The 17,796-nt window shown below is 51.3% G+C and overlaps 1 protein-coding gene across 4 annotated transcripts in view; it reads right to left on the bottom strand.

Moving 5' to 3' along the window:
- Clip2 (CAP-GLY domain containing linker protein 2) overlaps nt 1-17,694 on the bottom strand; it is a 64,385-nt gene extending 46,691 nt beyond the window's left edge. For 2 of the 4 annotated variants that reach the window (XR_003955655.1, XR_003955656.1), the window contains exon 1: nt 15,973-17,694. The gene's annotated coding sequence lies outside the window, so the exon portion shown is untranslated. The remainder of the gene's footprint in view (nt 1-15,972) is intronic. The other 2 variants (NM_001039162.2, NM_009990.3) reach the window with 1 other exon arrangement.
- Nucleotides 17,695-17,796: the final 102 nt, after the last annotated feature.

Raw genomic sequence — 17,796 nt, forward strand, 5'->3', positions numbered from 1 at the left:
TACACACACACACACACACACACACACATTGGGGGCAGTGAGGGGGGGGGGGAGATCCATAAAAAATTCTCTTGGCAGAAACTCTTGGTTATCTCAGAATGTCTCTCAGTCATATGTTCAGCAGCCGGTGGATGTTTTTGTTGGTGGAGTGTTTTGGTGAAGTAAGGTTTAACCTAGGATCTTGTGCAAGCTACTCGAGCGCTCTACCACTGAGCCACGTCCCCCGCCCCTCCCTGGGGGATTCTAGGCAGGGGCTCTACCACTGAGTCAGGGCCCCAGCCCTCACTGGAGGATTCTAGGCAGGGTCTCTACCACAGAGCCACGCCCCCAGCCCCTCATTGGGGGATTCTAGGCAGGGGCTCTACCACTGAGCCACGCCCCCAGCCCCTCCCTGGGGGATTCTAGGCAGGGGCTCTACCACTGAGCCACGCCCCCAGCCCCTCCCTGGGGGATTCTAGGCAGGAGCTCTACCACTGAGCCACGCCCCCCGCCCCTCACTGGGGGATTCTAGGCAGGGGCTCTACCACTGAGCCACGCCCCCAGCTCCTCACTGAGGATTCTAGGGAAATGTTTACTGCTAAGCAACAACCCCCCACACACCCTCTTTTCATTTTTTACCTTGAGACAGTCTAAGTTGCTCAGGTTGACCTGGAGCTTATCATCCTCCTGCCTCAGCCTCTAAGTAACCAGAGCACACGCCTACATCGGCAAAATGGGCTACTTGCAGTTTTCCTCCACCAGCCGCACCTCACTCAGAGGTCCCTTGGCCCGATAAGTATTGTTCCAGGTAGCCTCTTGGGACCCAATGGCCCTGGAAATCTACCGTAGGAGAGTCCGCTACCATTCTGTCTACATTCTGCCTCCCCAGAGCCCCAGGCAACCTCAAATCAGGCCTTGCTATCTCCTCTGGGAGCCCACTCATCAGTGTTTGACCAGAGACCCTGTGTGAGGGCATGACTTCATGCATGCAGAGAGGATGAAGGCCTTCCAGGCCACAGGTTCCCGCAACATTCTTCTCAGAAAAGGCTCCCTCTGTTTCTCTACTGTTAGTAAACCAGGGGACCACCCACATCCTAGAAGCTGGTGCGCCCCAGCCTGCCTTCAGCAACTTGGTGCCGGGAGCTACATCGTCACCAGTGCCCAAATGCGGCACAGTTCCACTGTTGCCACAAGTTGCATATTTTCCCTATGAGCATGCGTTATGCCCCTATATAATGCCAGTGCCTTCCCTGCAGGCTCTTTTCTCCTCCATCCTCACTCCGAGGCAGCCTTTGTCTCTCCCCACTAAAAAAAATCTCTCAGGTGATGTCATCACATGGTGTGTGTGACTCTGTGGCATCCATCGATCCTCTGATTGCTGCAAAATCCCTAACACCCAAGAAACCTACTGTGTGAGGAACCTGCTTGTCCACCATGCTGTACTACTATGCACAGTACTGAACCTACTGTATGCCACACACTTTGCATAGATGTGACCTGGCTACGCCCAAGGCCGCTGTAGAAGCAGCAGGCATCTTACCAGTAGAACAGTTACAGGTCAGAAAAGTTCAGGAATAGCTGAGTGTTAGAGTGACATCTGTCATCACAGCACATAGGAGGCTGAGGCAGGAGAATGGAGCTTTAGACTAGCCTCCATTACATACGGAGGGCCTGTCTTAGCAAAAGAAAAGAGGGCCGGAGAAAGGGCTCAGTCAGTGCGGTTCTTGCCACAGAAGCACGAGAGAAAGTCAGTCCTCTGAGCTCATGGTTAGAAGCCCTGCATGAGGATTGTGGCGGTTTAAATAAGAATAGCCCCATTGGGCTGGTGAGATGGCTCAGGGGTCAAGAGTGCCAACTGCTCTTCCAAAGGTCCTGAGTTCAAATCCCAGCAACCACATGGTGGCTCACAACCATCCGTAACAAAATCTGATGCTCTCTTCTGGAGTGTCTGAAGATAGCTACAGTGTGCTTACATATAATAAATAAATATTAAAAACAAACAAACAAAAAAACAAAAAAAGAATGGCCCCATAACTCATATATTCAAATGCTTAGTTACCTGGGAGTGGCCCTATTTGAGAAGGATTAGAAGGATTAGGAGGTGTGGACCTGTTAAAGGAAGTGTGTCACTGGGGTGAAGTAGAAACTTAAGGGCTCTTTGGAAAGTCAGTTATGTTGGATGGTGTTTTACTGGGACAATCACGTGAAGGGGTGTTTTCCTGAAGTGGACACAGGTGGAAAGTTAAGGCAGACTCGGGAAGGAATGTTTGGCTGAAGCAGACACAGAAAAAAAATGTTCTGCTAAAGCAAACACATGAAAAGACATGTGATGAGAGATTCTTCGCTAAAGACACACATGTATTGGTCTGCCTTACATTGCATAGTTGAGCTCCATTTACTGGGATGCCAAAGAGAGAAACGCACCAAAAAACTTCTGGTGGTATGCTGCAGTTTCTTGCTGCTCCCTCGAACTTGGGCTGATTGACAGAGTGGTGTCAGCTGAGACAGACACACATGCTAAGGCAAAGACACACGCTGAGACAAGACCCGTAGAAGACACGTGATGTTTAGATGTGAGTACCCGGTAGACAGTAATCGAGGCATATCAGCTTGCTTATCAAGTTCGCCGCTGTGCAATGCTTGTGGGTCTCACATCTTCCCTGATCTTCGATTTGCTGGGAGACGCACAGCAGAGAACTTTCCCTGGCATTCCTCCCTAATTCTAATTCCTGCTGACCTGTGCTGAGGCTGAGGCCTGTCTCTGCTAGGGCGTGCCACCACTGCTAACCCACGTTTGCTAACCTGACTACGGAACTGGACTGCTGATATAGCCGTAAAGTATTTGTGAGTGGATCAAGCTGCCGCTGCTGACCTATGAACGGAACTGGTGACTTTCACACAACACAGACGGAAGTCGCTCCAAAGAACCTTTCTAAACAGGTCCACTTCCCCGGTATCCATTCTTTTCCACTACCTCTAGTGGGCTAAAAGAGAGGTTACACCGTTTAAGGACCATCATTAAAAATAAGGTTTAAAAAAATTAAAGTTATACTGGAGAATGGGCTTTGAGATTTCAAAAGCCTGTACCAGACTCTCTCTCCCTCCCCTCCCTTCCCCTGCCATGCCTCCCTCCATGATGATAATGGACTAAACCTCTGAAACTGTAGGCCAGCCCCCAGTTAAATGTTTTCTTTTTTAGGAGTCAGGGTGTTTCTTCACAGCAATACAATAGTGACCAGGGCAATGATACATGCATTTAAGCCCAGTGCCGGAAAGGCGGAGACAGGGGGATTCCCTGGAGCTCCCTGGCCAGCCAACGTAGCCTACTTGGCGATCCTCAGGGCAGTGAAAAAACATGCACACATAGGTGCATACGTGTGCACTGGGACTACACACACATACATGCACATGCGTGTGTGCACACAGATGCAGGCATGTGCACACACTTACACACACACATAACGTGAACAGAAGAAAGGAAAGAGAAAGTGAAGGATGGAGAGAGGGGAGTAGTAAGAAAGGAAGGGAAATGACAAAGGGAGGGAAGAGAGAGAAGAAAAGGAAGGTACTGAGGGCTGGTGATATGGTTTAGAAAGTAAAGGAGCTTGCTGCCAAGCCTGAGGACCTGAGTTCAATCCCCAGGCCCCAAATGGTAAGAGAGACCAACCCCAGCAAACAGCCCTCCACATGTGCATGCAGCACGCATATGCTCCCTCTCAAAGACAGCGAGTAATAGTTTTTAGAAAGAACACATACTTATAGAACCAGGAGCTGAGAAGATAAAATTAATTTCCCAGATTCCATCCCAGTCTCAGTGTTGCAGCCATGACTGAACTGGTCCCAGGGTTGGTTGCCTCTTCCTTACCTCCTAGCCTGGTGGCCCTGCCCTAAAACAACATTTCCAAGACCCTGACCTCTGGGGAACAGCGCCTGCTTGCTTCAACTAACAAAGGAACACATGGAGCAGGCAGGAAAGAACCAAGCCAGCATTCAGCCAGTCCCTGCTACCCCAGCCAGGGACTGGAGGGGACCGGAAAGGGGAGGGGGAGGGGAGAATGGTAGCAGGAAGAGGGGAGGAGGCAGAGGGCTGAGCTGGCCCTCTGTGACTCAGCCGGGCTCTGGGACAGAGAATTGGTTGGGGGTGGGGTGGGGGAGGACTTGGGAAAGCTGTGACATGTCCATACACTGGCCTCTGGCCACAGTGCAGCTGATGGCTGAGGCCATGAAGTGAGAGCCTGCAGTCTGAAGCCAGTTTCACTCCAAGAGGCCTTAGGATATGAAGCCATGTGACAGTCCTTGGGGTTCTCACCTATCTGGGATACAGGTAGCACAGGCATGGTCAGCACACAGTGATTCCAGCACGAGAGGCAGAGGAAGAAAGACTTCAAGTTCCAGGTGGACAAAATGGCCTAGCAAGTTTAGACAATTGCCACCAAACCTGACGGCCTAAGTTGGATCCTCAGGGCTCAGGTGGTAGAAGGGCAAAACTGATACATACATACACATGCTAAAATGTAATAAAATAATAAACCAAGCTTGGAGTATAGCTGGGTCAGGAGAGGGCTTGCCTAGTATGCATGAAGCCCTGGGTTCGATCCCCTGCCCTCCTAAACCAGGGTGGGCACACCTGTGATCCCAAAAGTAGGGAGGTGGGGTGGGAGGATCAGAAGTTCAGGGTTATCCTCAGCTACATAGTGAGTCTGAGGTCAGCCTGGGCTATAAAAACAATTTTAATCTCAGTGCTCAGGAGGCAGGGGGCTGGGGTCCTGGTGCCTGAATTGGGAAGCTTGTAAAACCAGGAGTATCCCAGATACTTGACAGAGGTCAGGAGGCCCATGTTACAACTCTCTGGTGACACTGTTCACACAAGCATTGTCTGGGAACTTGGGTCTAACAGAAGCAACAGGCCCCTGTGTGCTGTCCTCAATCGCCACTTACTGGGAAGAAACCCGAGCTCTGTTGCAGGGTTTCCATTTCAGCTGCCTGGGGGTGACCCGCTCACCACAGGACAGTAGGAGACAGGGCCCAGGATTCTGGCCCAGTGAATGCGGTAGTGGCCTAGAGAGGGGAACAGTGCCAAGTAGAGCAAGAGAAAGCCCAAGTCCTATGAGGTAATATGGCCCCGGGGCAGGGAAGAGGGCAGCAGGATGTAGGCACCATGGCCCAGAACTCCAGCCAAGCCGCTGGCCCTGGCTCATTCACTGGGCACTTCTACCAGGAGATGGTCCCTCGATAAGGGTGACACTAGACACTAGACTGACACTAGACATGCCCAGCCTCTTTAAAAAATATATATGTATATGTATGTATATGTATGTATATATGTATATATATGTATGCATACACATACATATGTGTATATATAGGGGGGAGGGATATATGCATGCCCTATGCACGAAGGGTTCCAACTTGGCAGCAACTTGGGGGGTGGGGTCATCTGGTCATTTCTCTCCTTCCAGAAGAAGTCTTCAGGGCTCGAACTCAGGTCTTCAGGCTTGGCAGCAAGCCCCTTTCCCTGCTGAGCCAGCTTGAGTCCCTTCTTTTCCATATTTGTTATATAGCCCAAGTTGGTCTCAGGCTTTCCATCCTCCTGCCTCTTTCTCCCCAGTGCTGAGATTAAGGGCCCAGGACACCATTCTAACTGCATTTGGCTGAGGATCAGGGAACACAGGCAGCTTGCCGTGGGTCACCGAGAGGTCACCCGATTCCATGACCTCCCAGCTGAAGACAAGCAAAGGCTGCGTCTGGGACGGTCCCTCCCTGTGAGTCTTGCCAACTTCCAGGCAAAAAACAAAGTCCAAGTTTTAAACCAGCTGTGCCTCAGGCTCGGGAGAATGGGAGAGATGGAGTCCATCTGCCTGGGTCCCTGTCCCCACCCTTCTCCCATCACTCTCCCCTGGTCACCAGGGTCAGCAGGATGCTGGGAACAGCCAGGCCCAAGCCTTACACAGCTGTGTAACTCCTGCCAAGCCCACGGTGAAACATGTGAAGAGTGTGACAGAACAGATAAGGAAACTGGTTGGGGTCTTCGGACCCCTTGACAGTGCCTAGAGGCCTGACCACCATGCGGAGAGGGACGGCAGCAGAGACCAGCGGGAGGCTCTGGGAGAGCCTCCAAGCCAAGGAGCAGCAGCAGCTAGTCCCTATGCAGACATGACTTCGGGGTGGGGGGATGGATGAAGCTGGGAAAAGCAAGCTGGGGGTGGGTGGCAGACCAGCAGCAAACAGCCCCCCTCTCCCAATCAACCGCCAGCTGTGGGGTTTATTTGGTTGGTTGTTTGCTTGCTTTTTGATTTGTGAGACAGTCTCTTTAGTTAGCCCTGGCTCTCCTGAAACTCATGGAGATAGGCTAGCCTCCAACCGACAAAAAATCTGCCTCCCCAGTGCTGGGATAAAAGGTGTGTGTACTACCACCCCTCTGGGGTTTTTGTTTGTTTGTTTGCTTAATTATTTATTTTTATTTTATGTGCATTGGTGTTTTGCCTGCCTGCATGTCTATGCGAGGGTGTCAGATCCCCTGGAACTAGAGTTACGGACAGTTGTGAGCCACTATGTGGTTGCTGGGAATTGAATTCAGGTCCTCTGGAAGAGCAGCCAGTGCTCTTAAACACTGAGCCATCTCTCCAGTCTACCTTTTTGCTTGTTTGTTTGTTTGTTTGTTTTTTGAGACACTATTTCACATAGCCCAGCATAAGGCGAACTCAAGTTGCCAGTTTGCACAACAAATGCATTTACTCTGAACCATTTCACCAGCCAGCCAGGTAGTGAAATACACAAAACAAAACAAAACAAAACAAAACAAAACAAAACAAAACAAAACAGGCCTATTTGATGTGACCCCTTGAAATCCTGATCCTTCCTAGCCCCACCCCACCCCCGAGTGCTGGGTTCTAGGCATGATGAGGCTCCATGTGGGCTTTTGTACGGAAGGTTATAGGTCAATACAAAGTTGACTTTTTCCCCCTTTATTTGGAAGCAGGGCTCTGCTATGTAGCCCAGCTTGGCTTTGAACTGTATACTCCCCTGCCTCAGACTCTCTGGTACTGCAAAAGCAGGCAGATACTAAAACAGTTTTGGCTTGGGAGATTTTTGTTTTGTTTTGAAGCCAGGGTTTCTCTGTGTAGTCCCGGCTGTCATAGAACTCACTCTGTAGACCTGGCTGGCCTCAAACTCACAGATCTGCCTGCCTCTGCCTCCCGAGTGCTGGGACTTAAGGTGTGAGCCACCACGCCTGGCTTCTTTCATTCTGTTTTCTTAACTCCCTGGCAGGCTGGTAAGAGGTTCCGAGAGTTAATACATTTCTTATGCAAACTTGGCAACCTGAGTTCAATTCCCAGAACCCATGCAAAGGTGGAAGGAGAGAACCAATCCCACAGAGCTATTCTCTCACCTCCAAAGGTACACTATGGTGTGTACACACATGCGCACACATCATGCGTGATCATGGGCTAGATTTTCTGTTTGTTTGTTTGATTGTTTTTGGTTTTTGTTTTGGTTTTGGTTGTTGTTTTGTTTTTTTAGTTAAAACTAAGCTGGAGAGATGGCTCAGCCGTTAAGAGTACTCGGAAAACTCAGGTTCAAATCCCAGCACCCACATGGCAGCTCACACCTGTCTGGAACTCCCAACTGCACATCTTCTAACACCCTCACACAGACATATATGCAGGCAAAACACCAATAGACATAAAATAAAAATACACTTTAAAAAAGATTGTGGACTGTTCTCAAAAAAAATCAAAATAATAAATAACTTTTTAAACTTATATTAGATTTATTTATTTCATTCCATGTAAGAGTTTTACATGTATGTATGCATGTATGTATGTATGTACATATGTGTATCGCATGTGTGTCTAGTGCCCATAGAAGTCAGAAGAAGAGGGTATTGGATCCCATGAGTCTGTTGGATGGTTGTGAACCACCATATTAGTGCTGGGAACCGAACTGGGTCCTCAGCAAGAGCTTCAAATTTTCTGATCTAACTCTTTAGGCCCAATCAATATAATAATATATATATTTTTAAAAGGTGGAAAGAGATCCCTAACGGTTTTCTTCTGATCTCCATAGGTACACATATTCACACGCACAAACATGCACACATCACACACACACACACACACACACACACACACACACACACACACGGGATTACAGCTACAGACTAGATGAGTAACTGTCAGGTAATTCCCTGGGCTCTGGATCTGGGACCATCAGACCGCCCGGCTATGAATGAGCATGTGCCCTGTGGATCCATGTCCTGTGTGTCTCTCCCAAGGCTCTGGCTTCCCCTGAGGGCAGGAGAGGTCACAGTGTGGCACAATTGTCCTGCACAGCCTGTACCCTGTGGATCCATGCCCTGTGTGTCTCTCCCATGGCTCTGTATTCCCCTGAGGGCAGGAGAGACCACAGTGTGACACAGAATGAGGACATTCTACTGTGCCTTACGTCCCTGCAGCGAGCTTCTATGTTAACATCCGGATGCTCTCCCATTCTGGCAATGTCCTGAGCAGGCGAGGGACGGGAAGGAAGAGACACAGATGCTGGGGTCTGGTCCTGGAAGAGCATGAGAGAGTCCAGCCAGACAAAGGGAGGACTAAGATGAGGCAGCCAGGAGAAAGGGGAGCGTGCCAGCAAAGCAGGTCAAGGGAACCGCCCACACATCTGAAACTAAAACCCAGCGACACTGGAGTGGGTGGGAAGGAAAGAATGGAAGAGACACACAAATGCACCGGTTCAGACGTCATCAGGAGGACATCCAAATTGGTACGATCTACCGTCACTTCCGAAAAGGCAGCCTCGCCCTGCCTACCAATGGAGGCTGCGTGCCAAGCACCCACTACATGCATGCACTGTCTTACGCATGCCCAGGCTTTCTGCAAAGTGGTACCCAGTGCCCTTGAAGGCCTTCTCCCACTTATCAGGGAGAGCAGCAGGGCTCGGTGTTGCTTTTGCAAATCAGATTCCCAGTGTGCGTCTCAGGACCTAGGACAGCACCAGGCAAGTGGCTAGAAACTGCCAATTTAACAGCTCCATTAAAGAGCCCGGGGTGGGAGGGAGCTGGGAGAGTCCTTGCTTAACCTACACAAAGTCCTGGGTTCCATCCCTAGGACCACACAGGCTCGGTCTCACCCACGGGGAAATGCCTGCAACTGGAAGGTAGATCAAGAGATCAAGTTCACCCTCAATTACACAGAGAGGTTGAGAGCAGCCTGGGTGAGGTGACACTTTGCTTCAAAAACAAACAAAGCCAACAACAACCAAAAGGAGCAGGAGAGATAACTCAGTGGTTAATTTAAGAGCACAGTCTGTTCTTCCAGAAGACCTGGGCTCGATTCTCACCATAGACATGGCAGCCCACAATGTTAACTCCAATTTCAGGGAATCTGACGCCCTCTTCTGGTCTCCATGGGTACTTCATAAATCTAGTGCAAAGGCCTGCATGTAGGCAAAACATCCATATCCATAAGAGAAAAAAAAATATTAGGGGGTGGAGAGTTGGCTCAGAGGTTAAGAGTACTGACTGCTCTTCCAGAGGATCCGAGTTCAATTCCCAGCAACCACATGGCAGTTCACAACTGTCTGCAATCCAGCTGCAAGTGACTCCACACCCTCACACAGACACACATGCAGACAAAACACCAATATACACAAAATTAAAAATAAATAAATCATTTTTAAAAAAAAAAAGAAAAATAGGGGGCTGGCGAGATGGCTCAGTGGTTAAGAGCACCGACTGCTCTTCCAAAGGTCCCGAGTTCAAATCCCAGCAACCACATGGTGGCTCACAACCGTCCCTAACGAAATCTGATGCCCTCATCTGGAGTGTCTGAAGACAGCTACAGTGTACTTACATATAATAAATAAATAAATCTTGAAAGAAAGAAAGAAAGAAAGAAAGGAAGGAAGGAAGGAAGGAAGGAAGGAAGAAAGAAAGAAAGAAAGAAAGAAAGAAAGAAAGAAAGAGAAAAACAAGTTAAATGACCCTCACCCGGCAGGCTGGAGGTGTGTTTCAGTGGTAGAGCATCTACCTCAAATCCCCCAGAGAAAGGCTGGGGGCACGGAACAGTGGTAGGTGCCTACCTAGAATCCTCTAGTGTAAGAAATATGGGTCAGCTGTAGAGCACCTGCCTAACTCTGTGAGACTCTCGGGAGGAGCCGAGAGCGAGGCAGGAGAGAGAGCAAGGCAGAAGAGAGAGCCCACAGCCCTGTATTTATGTCTTGTTAGTGATTCCTCCGGCCTCTTCTGCATCCTGCTCAGAAGATCATTAACCTTTCTAGGCGTTTCTGAAGGCATCAATTACAGTTCGCGTTTCTCTGTGAAGACCAGGGAGGAAGGGTCAAGGGAGGGGGGCTCCAAGGCCTCAGAAAACACAGGGTGCTGGAAGTAGACCCACCTACCCCGAGTCCCCAGATCTTGGGAGAAGAGGGTCTTCCCTCAACCTGGCCCAGGACAAAGAGTTTACATAGAAGGTCACATCCTTATGTTCCTTGAGGCTAAGCCACAGTGCCAAGGACAGGAGCACCATACAGTATCTAGTGCCAGGACCGTAAAGTGTTCATGGCTCTGCCTCCTCTGTAAGACCACCAGCTCCTTTATATAGCCACACCCCAGTTGTCTAGACACACACACACACACCAACTTCATGCACCAAAAACTTGCCTTATAGATTATACCAGCTGTTCCCAGCCCCAGTCTACCACCAGCTAAGCAGATGGGGGGAGCCCCCTCACTTGGTCTCTCTGGCAACCCAGGATTAAAGGAGATACCACCAGGAGGGGGGGGTCTATGAACAGGAGCCGAAACCAGCATTTACAACAGTCACACTGGGCCAGGCCACACTCATGAGTCAAGGAGAGATGGGACAGAGGCAAGATGAAGCTAGAGAAAATGAAACCAGCATCCAGAAAGAAACAGAAGGGGTGCCTGCCAGCCAGCTTCCCGCCCCAGGTGGCCCCGGCTCCCGGCAATTCTTCAGTGACTAAGGCTTATTTCTCCTACTCTGAAATGTCCTTTTGGGTCGAGCAAGACTGTGAGATGGCTCAGAGGGGGAAGCGTTAGCCGGCAAGCCTGATGACCTCAGTTCAATCCCTGGCATCCAAAAAACAAAAACAAAAACAAAAGCTGGGCAGTGGTGGCGCACGCCTTTAATCCCAGCACTCGGGAGGCAGAGGCAGGCTGATTTCTGAGTTCAAGGCCAGCCTGGTCTACAAGGTGAGTTCCAGGACAGACAGGGCTACACAGAGAAACCCTGTCTCAAAAAACCAAAAAAAAAAAAAAAAAAAAAAAAAAAAAAAAAAACCAAAAAACAAAAACACAATCCCTGGTATCCACACAGGTGAAAGAGAAACAACTCTCAAAAGTTGTTCCATGACCTTCACAAGCACGCCATAGTATGTAGGAGTGCGCGCACACACGCGCGCACACGCACACACACACACCCCATATGGACAGATAAATAAATGTAACTGAAATCTCCCTTTACTTAACTGAATGAGGCTCTGATTCCCCGGGACAAAGAAGACCAGGCACAGTGGGCTATAGAGAGGGCTCCCTTAGTAAGCTGCTTGCCATACAAACTTGAGGACTAGAGTTCAGAGCCCCATCACCCACGTCAAAAAGCAGCGTGTGCCTGTAATTGCAGCACGAGAGAGAGATAGAGACAGGAGGAGCCCTGGGGCTTGATAGTTAGCCAGCCTCATCGAGTCAGTGTGGTCTAGGTTACATGAGATATCCTGTCTCAAAAAACAAGGTGAAGGGCCAGTAAGATGGCTTAGTGGGTAAAGGGCCTTGCCACCAAGTCTGGTCATCTGACTTTAATCCCAGGTATCCATATGACAGAAACAGAAAATGGATCCCAGTAAGTTGTCCTCTGACTTCCGTATGCACCCACGCATACACACACCCACCCACACCCACACGGAATAAAACGGACAGTGACTGAGGAAGACAGAGCTAACCCCTAGCCTCTACACACTCATGTCCGCCCAAATGCTTGCAATGCACGCACATACACACGCACTCACGTGTGCATGCATTCATGCTAACTGTGGAATTACACACCTGTAATCCCAGGACTTGGAAAGCACAAACAGAAGTTGAGGCTAGCCTCCACTGTGCAACAGGTTTGAAGCCAGCCTGTGCTACATGAGATCCCTGTCTCAAAACAACAGAAACTCCCAACGACAGGGTTATTAAAGGGCCCTCTTCTGATTCTGTGTTCCTTCCAGACAGCTGGGCTCAACAGAGGATGTTTGATACTTACAGCTTATAAAGAGAACTGAGGTGGCCTTAGTGGAGGCATACAGAGTCTGGCCAGCTGATGAGAGTGAGGGAGAGAAAGGGGGAGGAAGAGGGAAAGGGGGAGGGGGAGGGAGAGAGAAGAAGGGGAGAGGGAGGGAGAGTCGGAGAGGGAGGGAAGCGGGAGGGGAAGAGGGGGAGGGGGAGGGAAGAGAGGAGCCAGTCCCATGGAATGCAAAGCCTAGGCAATTGTGTGGGCTCCAAAGGCCAGACAGTGATTAGACTTTGTACTACTGCAGTGTCGGCAGTAAGTACGACTGTAATTACGCTTTAGAGAAACAGACCTTGACTTTGCAAAAGATGGTGTGCCCCTTAGGCACACAGTAAGTCCTTAACCAATGCATGGACAAAAAGCACACAGTGGTGTCTACCTGTCATCCCAGAACTCTAGAGGTACAGGCAGGAAGACCAGCCCGGGCTATAGAATCACTCTAAGGCTAGCCTGGGCTACAGAGTGACTTTGAGAGCAGCCTGGGCTACAAGGAGACCTTGTCTAAAACCCAAAAGCAGAGGAAGTTCTGTGGTTCATTTGGTGCAGTGCCTGAACCCCAAGTCTATCCCCAACTAAGCCTGGAGAGGTAGCACACACCTGCCATTCTAACAGTTGGGCAACGTGGGCCGGACGAGCAGATGTCCAAGGCCAGTGCTGTATAAGATAGAGGAGACTCTGTCTCCAACAAACAAGTAAGGGCTGGAGAGCTAGCTCGGGGATTGGGACCCAGGTTCATTTCCAGCACCCACCTCAGGCGGCTCACAACAGTCTGTAACTATGCCAGGGGAACTCATACCCTCTCCTGGTCTCCATGTACCTGCACCCACATGCCAGACAGCCCCACAGATGCTCACAAAGATAAAAATAATGCAAAAAGCCAGCCGTGGTGGCACACGCCTTTAATCCCAGCACTTGGGAGGCTGAGGCAGGCGGATTTCTGAGTTTAAGGCCAGCCTGGTCTACAGAGTGAGTTCCAGGACAGCCAGGGCTACACAGAGAAACCCTGTCTCAAAAAAACAAAACAAAAAAAAAACAAAACAAAAACAAAAAATGAATACATTTATTTACAAAGTCAGAACCACTGGGCATGGTAGTGTACGGTGTTAGTCCCAACACTAAGCAAACAGTTATCTGTGAGTTCAAGGCCAGCCTGGGCTACATAGTAAGTTCCAAGCCAGCCTGGGCTACATAGTGAGACCCTCTCTCAAAAGAGGGTTGGGGGAGTTAGAGCCAAACATTCCTGGCCCAGAGAAAGCACTTAATAAACCTGTGTAAGGGCATAAATTCTCCCAAGAGCGACTCCTGGGTGACAAGTGCAGAGTCTCTCCTCTGGGCAAAGCAGCAGAGGCAGAGAAGGCGGGATAAACAGAGCAGCTGGCAGTTACTGACCAGAGAGGGACTGAAAGTCACACAGAGCCTGCCTTCCAGGTGGGGACAAGGAAGACTTAGGGATAAGAGGACAAAGGCTGTGCTATCAATGAAGGAAAGCAGGAAGCAGGAAGGGAGATAGAAAAGAGCAGGCCCTGGGGTGGGGCTGAGAGGCTAAGCTCTGTGAAGGTAAAGGGCAGCCAGAGCAGGGGATAGTCTCCTGCCCCAGGCTGAGAGCCACTTCCTGTAGCAAAAAAAAAAAAAAAAAAAAAAAAAATTCAACTGAGAAAGTAGCTCAATGGAGAATCCTCCAGGGCTGTGGCTCAGTGTTAGAGCCCCTGCCTAGAAGACCCCAGTGAGGGGCTGGGGGCGTGGCTCAGTGGTAGAGCCCCTGCCTAGAATCCCCCAGTGAGGGGCTGGGGGCGTGGCTCAGTGGTAGAGCCCCTGCCTAGAATCCCCCAGTGAGGGGCTGGGGGCATGGCTCAGTGGTAGAGCCCCTGCCCAGTAAGAGGATAGGGGCATCTCTCAGCCAGAGAAGCTATGAGTTCTTAGGTTCAATTCCCCATGCCACCAAATATACACATAAGTAAAGTCACAAAAACTCTGTCCTAGGGCACATGAGTTTCTCAAAAGCCCTAAAAGGCAAATCCCCTAACTATTCCCATCTTACTGATGAGGAAAAAGAGATCCAAAGCTACACAGCGATGCAAGTAGCAGAGCAAGGATTTGAACTCACGATGGTAAACTCCAACTTCTGAACTCCTGCTCCTTGGGATGTGTGTTTTTGCTGGGAGTTTGGGGGCTCTGCGTAGGCCCTTCCCACCTAAGTGCCCAGGTTAGAAGAGCATGTATCTGTGTACTCCTCCAAGGTTCTTCTGCTGTTGGGGCTCCTCTATTTCCAACCTCCTCATCCTGGAGCCTCCGCTCGCACTGCTGAAACCCACGGGTCCTGCGCTAAGTGGGCACCTAGTGTATGCAGGAAGGAACTGGCAAACACACTCTACCTTGAACTTCACGCCCCAGTAACCTAAATCTTTCTCTGCCCATCTAAGCCAGAATGCCTCTTTTCTGGAAGCTCATGTGGGAGCCATCAACTAGGTAAAAAGCAGCCTTGGGCAGGGCTCTGGTCTCAGGGTCTGCCTTTAGGGTCTGCCCCACCCTCCAGCTGTGCCTCTTGGGAGCTCCTGGCTTCTCCACTTGCCCGGCATCAGGTTAGGCTGTGCTGTGCTGGGCAAAGTAGCTCTGGTTCTGTGTACCTGCCAGCCCCTGGTGGTGCCAATCCAGGTGACAGCGACCTTATGAATGAAGGACTCATTGTTTACATTTACAACTGATGGGGAGAGGCCTCTGGCTCACAGCAAAGGGAAGGTGGCCCCACGTGGTGCTCTCTAGCTCCTCAGAGCACAGCCCTAGGCCAGCCCCATCCCCAGCGTCCTCTGTCGGGGCACCCTTCAAGATTAAAGCCAATTCCTAGTTCCACAACCGTCCAGGCCCCTGCCCATTTGTAGTCCAGAAGACAGGAGCGGGATCTCAGAGGCTGGATTGTGATTCCTCTACCCCTAAGGTGTTCCTCTGCAACGACCTTTCCAGGCTTTGGCCAGGATCGGGAGAAGGCACGCGTGGCAAAGCCCAGTGAGTCCAGGACAAACACACAGGCCCCTCCTGAGGATCCACGCGGGCTAGCCCTGGAGGCTCAGCCCTGCATCCTGCGTCGCCACTGCCCCTCCCTGGGGGGAGGGAAAAAAACTGCTGCCTCACCAGCTACCAGCGCCAGCTTGGGGGGGCAACCCTGCGGAAAGCCACCCTGCCTGGGCCTCCCCCTTACCCTATCCTCTGCCAAGCCAGGCTCTCCAATCAAGTTTTGCTAAGGGCACCAACCAGGCGACCCCAGGTGGCGGGGCGGGGGCCTCCGTGTCTCATCCCAGATGCCAGGTCTGAAGATGAGAGCTGATGGCCGCGCCCACCAGGCTGTGCCCCCACAGAGCCTGTGTGAGCCTTCCCCAAGAGCTCTGCAGCTTGTCCTGGATCCGCTCTTGGAAAGAGGACGCCAACAAAAACACCCGAATCCCAAGCTATGGATGTTTGCACCATCTGGACGTGCAATCCAGGGGCGCCCCCAACCCCAGCAGCGACCTGGGTTAAGGAAGTTGGGGTTCACCCCGCCCACGCCCACCAGCGGCAGCGACCCTGTCCGCTGTCCTTGCCCACGCGACGACAATGGCTTGGTGATAGCACCCCCTTTTCTTTCCAGGATAGGGTGCCGCCGCCCCCCGCGACTCTGCGTCCTTTGTTGCCCGCGCGCCCCCATCGCGCGCGTCCCCAGAGCGGCGCCTACCTTGGAGCTCCAGCAGCGACCAGGACCCGACACCCCTCGCCTCCTCTTGGTCCGCGCGTCCCGGGAACGAGGATGCTGCGCCGGTCTCCTCACGCCGATACACTAACCGGGTCTCCGCGCTCGGAGTCCGGGCCTCGCACAGGATCTACGTCCAGAAGGGGATAGAGGGAGGGGCCGATCCAGTAAGCCCGGCCGCTGCCTGCGCGCCCCGAGGCGGAGCCGAGCTGAGTCGAGCCGAGCGGGGCCGAGCCGGGAAGATCCGAGCCAAACGGGGCGGAGGCGAGAGAAACCGAGCAGAGCGGAGCCCGGTGGAGCCCTGCCAAGGTGAGCCGAGCCCAGCCGAGAGAAGCCGAGCGCCAGGAGAGCTCAGCGGCCAGAGAGCGAACAAAAGGGGCCGGCGTAGCGGCGGGCGCAGGAAGGCGGGGCCCGGAGCGCGGGGGGTGGGGGGGAGGTTGGGGGCGGTGCCCACAATCCTGGTCTCCGGGTTCTCAGGCAACAGTGACGCGCAAAGACTGGGGAGCGGGCGGGCAGAGAAGTCTTAGGAACCTGGTCTTCCCCATCAAGACCATCTACAGCTGACTTGAGCCTTGGAAATAGATTTCACTCACAGGCCCTTCAGCCCTACGCATTTATGTGTGTTCCAGTTTCTGTTTCAACCCTGCATTGCTTATGTAAATATTCCATATAAGGAGACTGAGACACTTAGGAACGTAAGGGGGCGGGGCTGGGATCTGGAAGGCTTTTCGCAAGGGTTGACTTAGGGACTGTGTTCAAAGAGGCGAGGAAGGGGAATGATGCAAATGACCAGAGAGCTTCAGGGGTACCACCTGACACCTGACACTAGGCAAACTGAGCGGGAGGACAAGCGGAGCTACACAGTGAGACTCTGTCTCAAAAAAATCCTTAAGGTCTCACTCAGCGTGGTGGTACGTTAACCTCTGGACCTCAGTTTCCCCATCTTTAAAGGAGGCAGGGTGTTTTTTAGTTCATCAGAACAAAAAGGTAGTTGTGCATTGATGCCAACAGTAGGCCAGCCCAGAGGAACTCTTGCAGTGAAGAGAGTCTGTGTGAGAAGAGCCAAATTCCTCAGAAGTGGACCGTATACAAAGTAAAGAGTGGGTTGTTCGAGAAAGAGCAAGTTTTACGTAGCTAGATGGACAGTTTCAGTGTTGAAATAGGACCTAAATCATGGCAGACTGGAACGAATCCACCTCTTAGGTTGGGTCCTGGCTTAGAGGTAGAGCACCTACCTAGGATAACCCCAGGGAGGGGCTGGGGGCGGGGCTCAGGGGTAGAGCCCCTGCTTAGCATTACTGAAGCCCCAGGTTCCATCCACTAACAGAAAAATGAAATAGCTGGCCATGGTAGCACCTGCCTTTAATCCCAGCACTTGAGACGCTGTAACAGACTGATCCGTATTAGTTTAAGCCCAGCCTGGTCTACATAGAGAGTTCCAGGCCAGACAGGGCTACATAGTCTCAAAAAGAAGGAAAATTAATACCACAGATAAAAGAGTTAAAGTTCACACTTCAACCATCAACCATAGTTCTCTGTCTGTAAACCCTTCAATGTGTGTCTTAGAAAGAAAGGATGAGGGCTGGAGAGATGGCTCAGTGGTCAAGGGCATACATTTCAGCTGGGTGTGGTGGTGCATGCCTTTAATTTCAGCAAGTTAGGGGCTGCACTCTGTAGCTTGAAGCCAGCCTGGTCTGCATAACAAGTTCCATGCCAGCCAAAAGTATACAGTGAAACCCTGTCTCAAAAAATAAAAGACTGGGGCTGGTGAGACGGCTCAGTGGGTAAGAGCACCCAACTGCTCTTCCG

This window comes from Mus musculus, chromosome 5 (assembly GCF_000001635.26).
Source record: "Mus musculus strain C57BL/6J chromosome 5, GRCm38.p6 C57BL/6J".
NCBI classification, from domain to species: Eukaryota; Metazoa; Chordata; class Mammalia; order Rodentia; family Muridae; genus Mus; species Mus musculus.